This window comes from Metopolophium dirhodum, chromosome 1 (assembly GCF_019925205.1).
Source record: "Metopolophium dirhodum isolate CAU chromosome 1, ASM1992520v1, whole genome shotgun sequence".
Lineage (NCBI taxonomy): Eukaryota > Metazoa > Arthropoda > Insecta > Hemiptera > Aphididae > Metopolophium > Metopolophium dirhodum.
In genome coordinates this window covers 105,602,448-105,616,245 of record NC_083560.1, presented here as the reverse complement: position 1 = coordinate 105,616,245, position 13,798 = coordinate 105,602,448, and the positions used below count along the sequence as shown (strand labels likewise).

The 13,798-nt window shown below is 28.0% G+C and overlaps 1 pseudogene; it reads left to right on the top strand.

Annotated features, from left to right (window-relative positions):
• Positions 1-10,610: 10,610 nt before the first annotated feature.
• Positions 10,611-11,563, top strand: LOC132933107 (zinc finger MYM-type protein 1-like; annotated as a pseudogene).
• The last annotated feature ends 2,235 nt before the right edge of the window (positions 11,564-13,798 follow it).

Here is a 13,798-nt window from a genome sequence, read left to right as displayed (position 1 = left end):
ATCTACAATTTTGAAAAAAAAAAATTTTGAAAAAAGTCAATACTTTTTCAAATAATGAGTGTTGTTTGATAAAAGAATCACCCTGTATAAAAAAAAAAATTAACTTTGTTTAACTTTTAAGTTATCATAAAAACAAAAAAAAAAATGTCTATGAACTAAATACATTGTAAGCAAAGTAAATATGAAAAATGTATAATTAGATTAGTTAAAAGTTAAAACTATGTAGAATATATAGGATAAAAACCAAAATATGTAAAAATTCATAACATGTCAACATGACAATATATTGTACACAAATATTAAAATTAAGAAAAAAAAAAACTGTATAGCTATCATTACAACACCAGATAGGGAACTTAAAATATAAAATATATAAGAATAGAAACACATCAATGGAATGCGGGGAATACGAACTTTCAGTTTCAGTTCTATCTTCCTAATTTTTTGTTTTCCAATGTAATATGTAAACTTTAATATTACTTACATTGCCCCTTTTAGATTGTATAGTAAAATTTGTTTTCTTTATATATATTATATATATATAAATGTCCAGTTTAAATTGTATAACTTTTTTTTCAACTTTCAACTTAAACTTTTAATTTTTCAACTTTCAACTTTTTCTAACTTTATCTCTCCTCTACATGAATATTTGTATTGCTCTCACTCTCACCTACGAGTGGTGTTGTGAGGGCACAACACAAAAAAGTGCAGGGTGGATGTAATGATATGCTCACACACCCTTATAATAAACTAAAATTTTACAGAATAATAAACAACGGCCAGACTGTCGCTTGTAGAAATCGGTCGCATCAAATAAAACCATTGACAACGACAACTAATAATTCGACACGCACTCATAACAATATTACACGTAGGATGTGTGTGACCTTATTTTATGCTGACGCCAAAGAATAATCTAGTTCCCAGGCCCACAATAAGTTAGTGACAAAGCCACCCTCCACTCTCTGGTCAGCATCCTCGCGTCCGTCCCTTAAACCAGTGCATGAGCACCAGCCACCAAGTAACAACCTCTCAAGTATCAAACCGATTTCAACGAGCGACAACTGGACTTCTTATGCAAGCAATAATCAGTGCGTTCGTTAATTCAATTTGTGTATTTGAAGTAGTACTTTATCTTATCTAAAACCTAAAACTCTTACAATATTGTCTACGAACAACTGCGAATCAGGTAAGGCATATGATATAATATTTTATGTGGATTGCAGTCAATACGTTCTATGTGCTTTTTTTCATAAAATCATATTGTACGGTGTATTTGATATAATTCTCGAATACACGATCTCGAGAGCCCTCCGAACACCTGGAGGAAGGTAATAGCGTAATTTTACAATTCTAACTTTTACTATTTTAATATAACTATCGGCAGGAGCCGTATTTATATTTATATATTTTATTTCTATTTTATCTAATTTTACTTTATTACACTATAGACTAATGAAATAAAATCACTAATCAACGTTAAATAAAACCAGAACGAGTAAACACATACCTATTTAATATGTTCATCTATAATATATCATACATTTTATTACGTAAACCAATATTAATTTATTATACCGTTTAACACATAAACTTTAGTAGCAGAGCTTGTCGTGGGGTCATCAACATCCCCGTCCATACAATATTTTACGTAGAATATCACTTAATACATTTACACATTTACATTTACCCTATACACTTCATTTTTCTATAATTTTTATTTTTCCTTTTCCGTTTATCTTTTCGTATTTTTATTCTAGGATATCTAGGATAAGTTCAAAATATAATATAGTTTATAGAATATATACCATTATATACCAACATATTATAACTAGCTACCTGGTTATAACTCATAAGTATAGGTGTAGTTTATACAAACGATCTGGAAAAATCAACAGAGTGGTTCAAATTGCTTGCACTCCTTGGCTAATACGAAAAAAAATCAAAATACATAAATATTTATGTTATTTTTTTGAAAATATGTATTGAAATACGTAAAATATTAAACAAATGTTATTTTTTTGTAAATATGTATTAAAATACGTAAAATATTAAACAAAAAGTTTTATTTAACATTTATTTTTAAAATTATAGTCATATATAAGGTGGGTAAGTGGTTACCGCTCTGCTGAACATTATGTACCGTGTGGGTCGCTGTAATGGATACCTATGTTAAATGTTAATTCAATGATATAAAATTCGTAAGTATACGAAAAACGATTATTACCATTGATTGTAGCTATTATAATAGACTATTATTGTGCAGATATTCTAAATCTAAATAAAATGTACTGAACTTTAAGTTAAGGTCATTCGTGTATATTAATCTTAAATTTATATTATAATATCGGGTATAGCCGTATAGGTAATGCGCCGCGCGTCAATGTGCGACACTTCCAACACCACCGTCCGCACACTCTACCACCTCTGCCCGAAATCAAATTTTCGTAAATTAATTATATTATTAACACTATGTATATTACTGACCTCCCACCAATTATTTCCAAGACCGACGACCGGCTAACGACGGCCGTCGGTTTACGTACTCACTCCTCTTCTCTTCCTGCCATCAACGGTGACACATGGGCGCAAATTATTATTGTATATCAACGTTTTTCTTATGAAAACATAGAGTAGCGATCGTTGAAGTTTTCTCGGCAATGCCCGCGGGAAGAACGTTTGGTGAAAAATGGTGATCAGAAATATGTCAATATCGACGTGTGGCTGAACCCTTTTTTTTTACTATGCACGTATTATTATTATTATTTTTGTATCTGGCCGGTACAATCCGTATAGTGAATTATACATTTATATATTATAGGTAATATACGTTCTAAGTGAACGACCGGTACAGCCTAGAGGAGCTGTTGGGGATTATCATTTATTCTTACTAGAATTATTACTAAAAATATCATCGTCTGGTCAAATTTTATTATTGTCTTTGTTATTTTATAAGTCCGAGTTTTACGCCCGTTAAGCTTTCTAGACATCAACTTAAAATATTTTATTTTATTTACGATTTACCTAAATATTGTGTATTGAGTTCTATTTTGTAATTATTATTACTGCAATACCTGTGGTTCCATCCTTTTGTCCCGGGGCCTGTCATTATATTATTACAGTATAAGAAATCCACGATGCTCCGGCCCTTCGGCTCGTGGTTGGCGACCTTGCTCAACGCGGTGGGCAACCACATGACTCTCGACTCATGAGCAATATGTCTCGAGTTGTCACAGACCTTGCCAGGATTTTCGAAAAACATACAACGAGTCTCAAAATATAATTTCCTAATATATATAGTAATAATAACATTTGCTCATAGACCACTTATAATGGCATCTGTATATAATATATTATATACAATTTTTCCGATCGCGTAATTAATGACGACGAGAATATTATGATATTATTATTATAATATAAACACTGAACCAAATATCATTAGTATAAATAATAATATGCAATTATCAATTTTTAATAAATATACATTTATTGAAATAATAATAATTTTATTAGTTATACAAAAATATTATAAAATTAATAAATAATGTGTTTATAATAATAAATTGGGTTTGTAGAATTTAGAAAATATTTAGGTAATAAATTAATAAATTAAATTTTTAAAATGTAACTTTTTTTATTATTTTGATCAAATAGATTATTAATTTAATAAACATTATGTTCAAAATAACAATTTGGTTTTTAGATCTTACAAAATATTAAAGTTATTATTTAACAAAATATAGTTGAACAATTAATACAGATTTTATTAATTTAAAAATGTATAGTATTAAATTTATAGATATTATGTTTAAAATAACAATTCGGCTCAATACTTCTATATATTTTCATAACCAATTAACTTATGTCTTCAAACAACGAGATTGGGCATAAATTATTAAAAAGTATTACGTATATAACCCCTTAAAAAGCGGAAGTGTGGAGTAGATCTCTTAAGAAACCGGCACATGCCCGTAAACAGCATGCTTGTAAACAATTATTTTGCGGGAAAAAGAAATTCATACCTATACACAATACAAAAGAAGACTATAATTTCCGTCGTACCTACCGTTTTTCCAATTGTTATCATTGAAACAAAAAAAATATTATTATTTAAAATCCGTTTTTTATGTTTTTTCAAATTTCAATAACTTTTTTTTGTACCTTACTTCATAAAAGTTATGATGTTCGCGGTAAATTATGAATTCAGTATTTTAGATAATAATCTTTTTAAATTGTATATTCTGAAGTACATTAAAGCTGTACCCACCTAAATGAAAAAAATGAAACTAAGGATTACGAGGAGTCGCTTAATTTGAAGGTAAGTATGGTATTATTATTACTTATATCTTATACTATACTAGTTAGTAGTAACTAATAACTATTAAGTTTTAATACTAGTGGTACCGGTAATATTAATTTAAACCTTATCCAGATACCTACATTATTTTTCTAATAATTAAGTATGTGAGATTGTACATTTGTACGTATTCTCTGGAAATCTGAATCAGTTATAATGTTTTCCATATTATTAGCTAATCATCTTACTACAGATATAGTAGGTACGCAAATTATATTAAGTATATGAAAGTTTTACTGCGAACACTATGGTTTACTTATTTTAGATATCAATAATGGCATATTACGAGAAAAGTCTAATGAGATCGCAAAATAAGACTTCAACCATTTTCTACTCATACATTCAAAATTATAGACCAGCTAGCCATTACTCCAAAGTTTGACATCGAACAGAACGTTTCTCTAGTTTCTTTGCTCTCTGCTGCCTATAGATATCGCCTATCGTATTCTGATATCCAATTCTGAATTAAAATCTGTGTAAGTACATATATATTATAGTTTTAAATATACAATATAGTTTTTATACAGAATAGTTTTTTTTTTTAATGCAGTCGCCGATAATTTTCTGGAATTCATTTTAATTTAGTCATCAATTATTTTTTAAATTTTCGTATTTTTCAAAGTTTTATTTCAATGTAATTTGTAGTGCTAAAAATTAAAAATAATACACCTATTATAGATCTATATTAAAAAAAAAACTATTACTTTTTAAATTAATGATTATTAGTTTTTACATTTTTGTACCAATACACCTATATTTTGAATTTATAATATTCTAAATGTATGTTTGATGTATAAATATTGAAAGTTAGACTTAGTTATTACTAGTTTTATTACCAGTTATTTTTTTTATATATATACAGTACCCACTGTGCACTTTAAATTTTATGATGTAAATTATGATAATTAATTAACTAATATGGTACCTACAACACTAGAAATGTATACACCAACTGTCATTCACATTTTCATAACAATTTTGTTTTTTAGTTTAGCTTTTCTAAGTCTAAAATATAGGTACAATAAAATAAAGCATGCTTAATTAACAAGATAGAAAATAGTAATAAATGAAGGCTAATAGTAGTTTTTTTTTTTAGGATAATTAATTTGTAGATACATCTTATATTATACAATTGTTTAGTTAGTAAGTATACCTATTATACATTTTATTAAATATTATATAGGTACCTATACAGTTTATGAAATTATAATAATAGTTAATATACCTGCTCGTTTTTATATATAATATTAGTTTTTTTGTTTTTGTTATTATAATATTATCTAATAACCTGTTACTTACATTATGTTATTTTAAATTTGCTTATTGTGTAACTATTTTGTATTTATAATCTATATATAGCCATATAGGCACATAATATTGTTATTGTTAGTTGTGCACTTGTATATACCTACTAGACTAGTGACTATAAATAATAATTATGTATATAGTTAGATTGCCAAACTACAATATTATACATACTTAACTAATTGCATGTACGATGTACATCTATACTTCTATAGGTACCTACAGATTTAATTTTGTATAAATTACCTATAGGTATAATACTTAATATGTGTATTGTTTAATAATAATTATAATATTATACACTATTTTTAATGTTAATATATAATATATTTGTGTTACTGTGTTAGGACTATTATATATTAATATTATATGTTTAATGATTAAATAATACATTTAATAAAATATTTTAAAATTTATTCTGTTTTTAATTCTTTCAAACAAATAAATTATGACACTAATCTACTATTTTACTTATACCCTCTGAAATCTCTATTAAGCAGACACTGAGAATGTCTGAAATGTCACTGAAATTGTGTCCGCTATTCAAAGGGTTTAGGTTGTAGATGTTTATAGTTTATTCCCAAAAAAGTCCGCTATTTGGAGGTGTCCGTTGGGGAGGTTTCACTTTACTTATAAATACTATAAATATTTTTTAGATTTAACAAAATTATATTTATATGATATATGAATAATTTATTAATAATAAGAAAAAAAATTATTATGCGTCATTTTAACCTTTGGAATTAATAAAATATATTGTAGAATGAACAAAACATCTTATTAATTGATTGGTTAAATTAACAAATATAAGTAATAAAGGTAATTTGTAGTTTTAATAAAATATTTTGTTTTTTAAACAAATGAGTGATTAAATTAACAAAACGATGGTTGATTCAAATAAATCCTCGATCAATTAAATAATAATCTTATCCAAAGCATTGATAAACATATTGTAGAATCAATGATACGTATTATTGATTTATTATTTAAATTAACAAATATTATACTTCTAAATTAATAAAGATTTTATTAACGCTATATTAACAAACAAATTGTCAAACCAACTTACATTTTTATTAAAAACACCAGTATATTTGGTTGAGTGAAAGATTATAACGATACCGTCGATGTTCGGTGCAAACTATTTAAGTGCGCACGCTATAGTCACGGCATTGCCGCAGCGTTGCATTGAGAATTAAAATGATTATAAATTAGGTATAATATTATATTATATTAATACTATATTACAATATTATCCGCTATGCATTATGTCGTGAATATTAGGAAACACAGTACGTCATACTTACGTGCTGGATTGTACAATATAATTTTTTTGCCCAAACGGAATAATGCCTGCTTTTTTTCAGAAATTAATCCACCCAATAATATTGGTCACGGACAAAATTTCAACCTTCACATTGATTGCTATAGTTGTGATGGCGTATTTGCGTCGCAGAGTTGGTGTAAACCCGTACTGTCGTCCAGCGTCTACTGCTGTCGCTGAACGAAAGCTGGAGTGCGGTTTCATCGATGCGGTGATGATTTTCTGTATTGTTTAAGTTAATTTAAGTAAACTGGTACCATGTACATGAATGTTGTCTCTCGAATAATGACCAATATGTCTCGAGTTGCACAGTATATTATAAAAATAATGTAGGTACCTACCTATATTTTTTTTTTTTAATTTTGTGCCTCCTGACCTAGGTCAGTCTCGCTAAGTCTTTGCTACAGTTCTGCACGTCATAATTATACATACTACATAGGTAATTGGTATGAGTATATACCTACATTATAATATACAGTATTATCAACAAGATTATTTTAAGTGGTTTTTTGTTATTATTTAGTATTATTTTACAGTAAGTATTTACGTTTTTGGTCACACGTAATCGAAATAATTGTAACTGCAATCACAATTTTCTCTCCACAGCTAAATCGTTCATAAGTCATAACATTAAACATATTATGTTCTTTCGGCATTCTGTATTTTTTAAACTGCAGTCCTTGGTGTTAGTATTGTTGGGCACGTTCTCAGTAGTCACTATACTCACGATATAGCCTATTAAAATATCATACTATAGTCGGTAACATACGGTTTCACATTTCCACCTTCTTCATCGGTATGTCCTGACATTGTCGTATTCGACAATTTTCAATCGATCGTTTTTGATCACATATAACTTGTATTATTCGTGAGTATAAAATATATGATATAATAATATAATATACATTATTATACATTACGTCCATAATTGAATATATTATAAATAATATTATCTATACATAATAATCAATAATAATACGTAAAACATTAACACGCCATATTTTGTATTAAGCATAGTGTATATTATTTTCACTATCGTTATAACATAATAGAATAATACAATATAAGTATTGTATATAAATGTATAATACATGCCATTATATGTTATATTATAATATTGTTATTAACTTTTGAGTCAATACTTTCTTATCACAGATCGATCCAATTTGGCAATTATTCTATCCAAAACCATGAAATGATGATGACAGCTATAGTAAATCTAATAATTTAGGTAGTTGTGTTAAAATATTTCATTGCCAAATTTAAGTCTAAATGCAGCTATTTTTTTATATTATCATCACTATGTTATGGATTGTTATCTATAACATGTATATGTATATATGAATTAATACGTGATAAACGATAGCTACATTACCAGCTATATTGTATTTCATAAAACAAAATATGTACCTATATAGATAATTATAATATCAAATATTTCTTAGATTTTTTCGTATCAGAATAAAATACGCACCACAAGAATAACCTTGATATAAATATTTATCTTCATATATACTATGTATATTCGTAAACTAAAAATTATGTTATGGCGAAGCGGTCGGCTATACAGGTACGGTGGACCTAGCTCGCAAATGGCATAAGTTCCAGTGACTCTTCGGGGTTCCGTGACGCGAGTGTCCGATAAGGCACCCGCCTGGCGTGCAGCTACCGCATGGTCACAAAATTCCTACAGTGCTAATTATTATTATTTGATGAAAAACATTGTCAGCCATTTCACCCACACTTACAATTTCGGAAATATTATCCGATAATGATTGCTTATAATATTGTTTTTTATTTATATGCGTGCGTGTATTTGTTATATATATTTTATTAATACAAAACTGAACTTCAACGTATTTGACACCACCGTAATATACTATACCTATACCTGTAATATTATATTATACGGTAGGTACTGGTAAACCAGTGCAGAACGCTTCTACTATATCTAATTGACATACCATGTGGCAAGGAATTAAACGAACGTGTTATAACGTCGCAGGTTTTTTTCGTACAAATTACGTACAAATTCACCGAACCACGTAAGTACTGGACTTTTGGACCATGCCCTACATAGTTATATTATAAAGTATAAAGTAAGCATGTAGTAATATTTTACAATATTACAAAGCCAATAAGCCTTGAATTCATATTCAAGTAAGAATGGTCAAAAGTGTCCCCCACTAGTCACTACCAATAATATTGTAGGGTTGTGCATATTATATTATAGACTATATTATGCGGTATAACTAATGGGTAACAATATAATAATATATTATCTCTACGAAGCTCTCGGCCCTGATCCGGACAACATCCATAAGATTCTCACTTTTTTGAAATTAACTAAATTATATAACCTAATCTAAATAAGCCTGCACGCCCTAAACTTGAATTGTATAACTTTCCCTCCTTTTTATCTTTATATGTAAAATTTAACATCAGCCAATAATCTTTGTTGTTGTGGCTTAATAATAAATAAATAAAAAAAAAAATAATAATTTATCTACTTATATTATAAAATTGTAATAAAGACAAACATCTACTTGGAGAGCTTACATAATATTATAATTTGACCCTTGAAATTTTAGTCATTATAGAAATATACCTAAATACATGATTCATACAGAGTATACAGACATGGTTTACTATTTAGTAATTAGTACCTTAACATAGTTATACATTTATATCTTATTTATGTTAAACCTAACTATCTTATGTACCTTAGGTATATTCAACCTAAATAAGGCAGAAATTACAAATACAAATTCTTAAATAAATAATACAATATGGATAGGTAGTATATAGATGATTATATTTTAGATTAATTGTTTGTAAATCAATTAGTAATTTCCGATATAACGTATACATTAAATGAATGACCTTCGATAGTGTTATCAAAATCTATAAAATTTTTAAAAATACGTTGGTATATTTACTATAATGCAGATGAATATGGTATAATACTTATAATATTATAGTAATATTATGGACGAGTCTTACCTATCGAAATTATGATTACATATGCTTAAAGATAAATACTTAATGTCAGTGCCGCAACAATAGGGGAAGCAGGGTATGCAATGCATTCCCTGGCCAGGTTTTATGTTATGGGGGGGGCCCATCATCAAAAAGGAAAAATTAAGCAATTTATTATTAAAAAAAAAAATAGAAAATGTACATTCCATATTTCTATAATAGATTGATATTACAATCATACGCCAAATGATGAATAAATATCCGATAAAATTGAGACCACTGATAACTGATAATCTTTGTTTACATCTACGATGGTAATTCACATTTGAAAATTAAAAATAGATTTATTTATAACTCTCAACATAGTACACACCAGTGGCGTAAATACCGGGTGGGCAAGGTGGACAAACGCCACGGGCCTCGGGACCGAAGGGGGCCCCAGCCCAACATACAATACCTACACTATTGCCCATTGGTTATTTCTATATTCGTCATTCGATTCAAATTTTCACAAAAATATGTATATTATTTTGATATCTGAAAAAAAATACTAGGAAATACGGACCTTATATTGGTACTATATGTAGGTATATGGTTTATACGCTAATAAATAATAATATATTATTGAAGTATTAAAAAATGTGTGTGCTACTCGATGGGAAGCAAGACACAACGCCGTGTATTCACTAAAATTAAATTTTATAAATGTTTTAAAATCTTTAACCAATATATTATTAACAAGTGACAAAAGTGATGAAAAAAATAGAGCCAAATCACTGAAAAAAAAAATGGAATCATTTGAATTTGTTATGTTGATGACCATTTGGGAAAATATTTTAAAACCTTTATCAATTGTATCAAAGGTATTACAATCACCACAAACCAATCTTCACAAGGCATGTGATTTATTGCAAGGAACAATTTTATCAATTGAAAAAATGAGAGATGGTTATGATGAAGTCGTTGGGTCAGCAACTGAATTATGCCATAAATGGGGTATATCCACCACAAAACCTGCAACCCGTAGAATATATTCAAAACAATACTGTAGAGAAATTCAAGGAGATAGACGATTAGATGTGCCCGAAGAAAAATTTCGTATAGCAACGTTTAAAGGACTTCATTCCGTTTCAAGAAATTTTGAATTTTTACTTCCACAAAATATAGTTACCATGAAAGAGTCAGAAATAGTTAAATCTTGTTATGATTTCATATAATTTTACAATAATGATGTGACATCAGATTTAATAAGACAATTAATTTCATTAAAAGAATTTATTAAAAATACAAAAATTCAAACTATTCAAGAATTGTCATCTTTTATAATTGAATATGATCTTTCATCTCTTTACAGTCAAATTATCACTGCTTGTATTATATATTTAAGCCTCCCAGTTACCGTAGCTACGGCCGAAAGGTCATTTTCCAAATTAAAACTCCTCAAAAACTATCTTCGGAATTCTATTTCGCAAGATAGATTAACTGGCATAAGTATACTTAACATAGAAAAATCAAGGACAAAAGAACTTGATATTGAAAAACTAATACATGACTTTTCAAACATGAAGGCAAGGAAAAAAAACTTTTTAAAATAAAATATTTGTATAATACCTATAATATTGTTTATTTTTTGTTATTGAAATTTAAATATTATATTATTTAATATTTTAATAAATGAATTGCTTTTTATTAATTTGACTATTTGACTACTGATAACTGATGTATTGTTGGAGATGTGTTTAAAAATATGATGAACTTAATATAACCAACATAACTATACTCTTATAGTGCTTGAAAAGTTTTAAAAATTGGGGGCCATACATTTTATTTTGTATTAGGGGTCTCAGAGCCGCATTTAACGGGGGGGCAAGGGGGGGCAATTGCCCCGGGGCGGCAATTTTAAGGTGATTTGAGGGGCGGCAGATTTTTAAAAAATATATCATATTATAATATTATACGTTCTCCGTTACGAATTTTGTATTAAATTTTTAAAATAATTATTATTATATTAAAAATATTAATACCAATAATAATTTTATCTATCAACGATTCAATAATAACTAAATGCATCACAGTTGTGTGTCTGTGTTATTTATAGCTTTTAATTTTCGGCGAGTGACTCAATCACATCGAAGAGCTGTCGCCTGTTTGCTGTTGCGGGCAATGCGAGCTGTATGATCTAATAATAATCGCGAAAAAACGTATTTGACGATCATTTTAGTAATCTTATCATCGACTGTCGTCTGTTGACGACCACAGTATCGACGCAATTTCGGTAGACAACAGTGTTGTGTTTGTTAAATGTATGTTATTGAATACTATACTATGTCTGGTAAGCGAATTAAATTAAGTGGTGCAGCTTACCAAAAAGCAGCAAAAGAAAAAAAGGTGGATAAGTGGAAGTCGCTCTGCTGTACAGTAGGTTACAAATGGGTCACTGTAATGGATGGTGATAAATTTGAATTCAATGATATAATATCATTGTATAAGAAAAACGATTCTGAGCGAAAACGGTCAGTCAGCCTATGATATTATCAAGTATATTTGATGATATTATTGTGAATAAAGTAATTTATATATAACCTATTTACGTGGAGCCTTGTTTTAAATTTTCAATCCTTAGCCATAAAAGTTAAACATTTTATACATTTTTAACTACAAAATAGTTAATAAATTATAAATTTGATAAATGTTGTCAAAATTTGAACTTTAAATGCTTATAAAAAAAATGTTGCCTATGTATTTTTAATATTTTTCAACTGCTATTATATATCAGGAGCTTTATATTAAATATTCACACTTTTTTACCCAACAAATACAATTTTATTGATATTTATAGAAAAAAAAACTAAAAAATTGAAAACTGACAATGTCCGTAAACTGCTCAAAAAGAGTCAAAATATTTTTAAAATTTTATGGTGTATAGAAAATGCTAATATAAACATTTAATGAATTTTTCAAGTATCTACAGTCATTCGTTTTTTAATTACAATAAAATAAGAAAATTGTTACATGAGAAATCGAGAAAATATCAAATGTTGTAAAAATATAAATTTCAGACGCTCATAAAAATTTAATTTAAGTTTCTTGTAGACATTTTTTTTTTGATAAAGGTAGACAAACATATGAGTAATCTTATATTACATTTTCAAATCTTAGATTTAAAAAGAAAAATTTTTATGAATTCTCAACTCAAAATAATTTGCTAATTTTCGTGATTTTTCCGTATTTTGTCAAAATTTGAACTTTAAATGCTTATAAATAAAAACTGTGACTAAAGATTTTTAATTTTTTTCTTCTGCCTTTGAAACAATAACCTAGGAGCCTTCTATTAAATTTTCAAGATTTTTTACTCAACAGATAAAATTGTATTGATATTTATAGAAAAAAAAACTAATAATTATTTAAATATTTTTCACTTATAGTAGACTCGACTCCTGATGTAACAACACGAGATCAACTCACAGTGTTTATGATAGCGAAAAAAGAGAGGTGAAAATCATATGATTTTATCATATGATTTTTTTAAATATATATAGGCGGCAAATTTTATATTGCCCCGGGGCGGCAATTTGGCTTAATGCGGCACTGAGGGGTCTGCTAAAGGTTATCTGTGGCACTAACTTTATTTCATTATACTGTTTAGTACAGGTACAGGGGCCCCATAACATTTTTGGCATCAGGGCCCTACAATACCTAGTTGCGGCACTGCTTAATGTACCTACTTAGTAGTAGTAACTTTTAATAGATAGATACCAGTTCCTAGAGAACATCTGAGAACCGAAACCCTTAATGGAATCATTATATTTTTCACAATCGGAATCCATTTA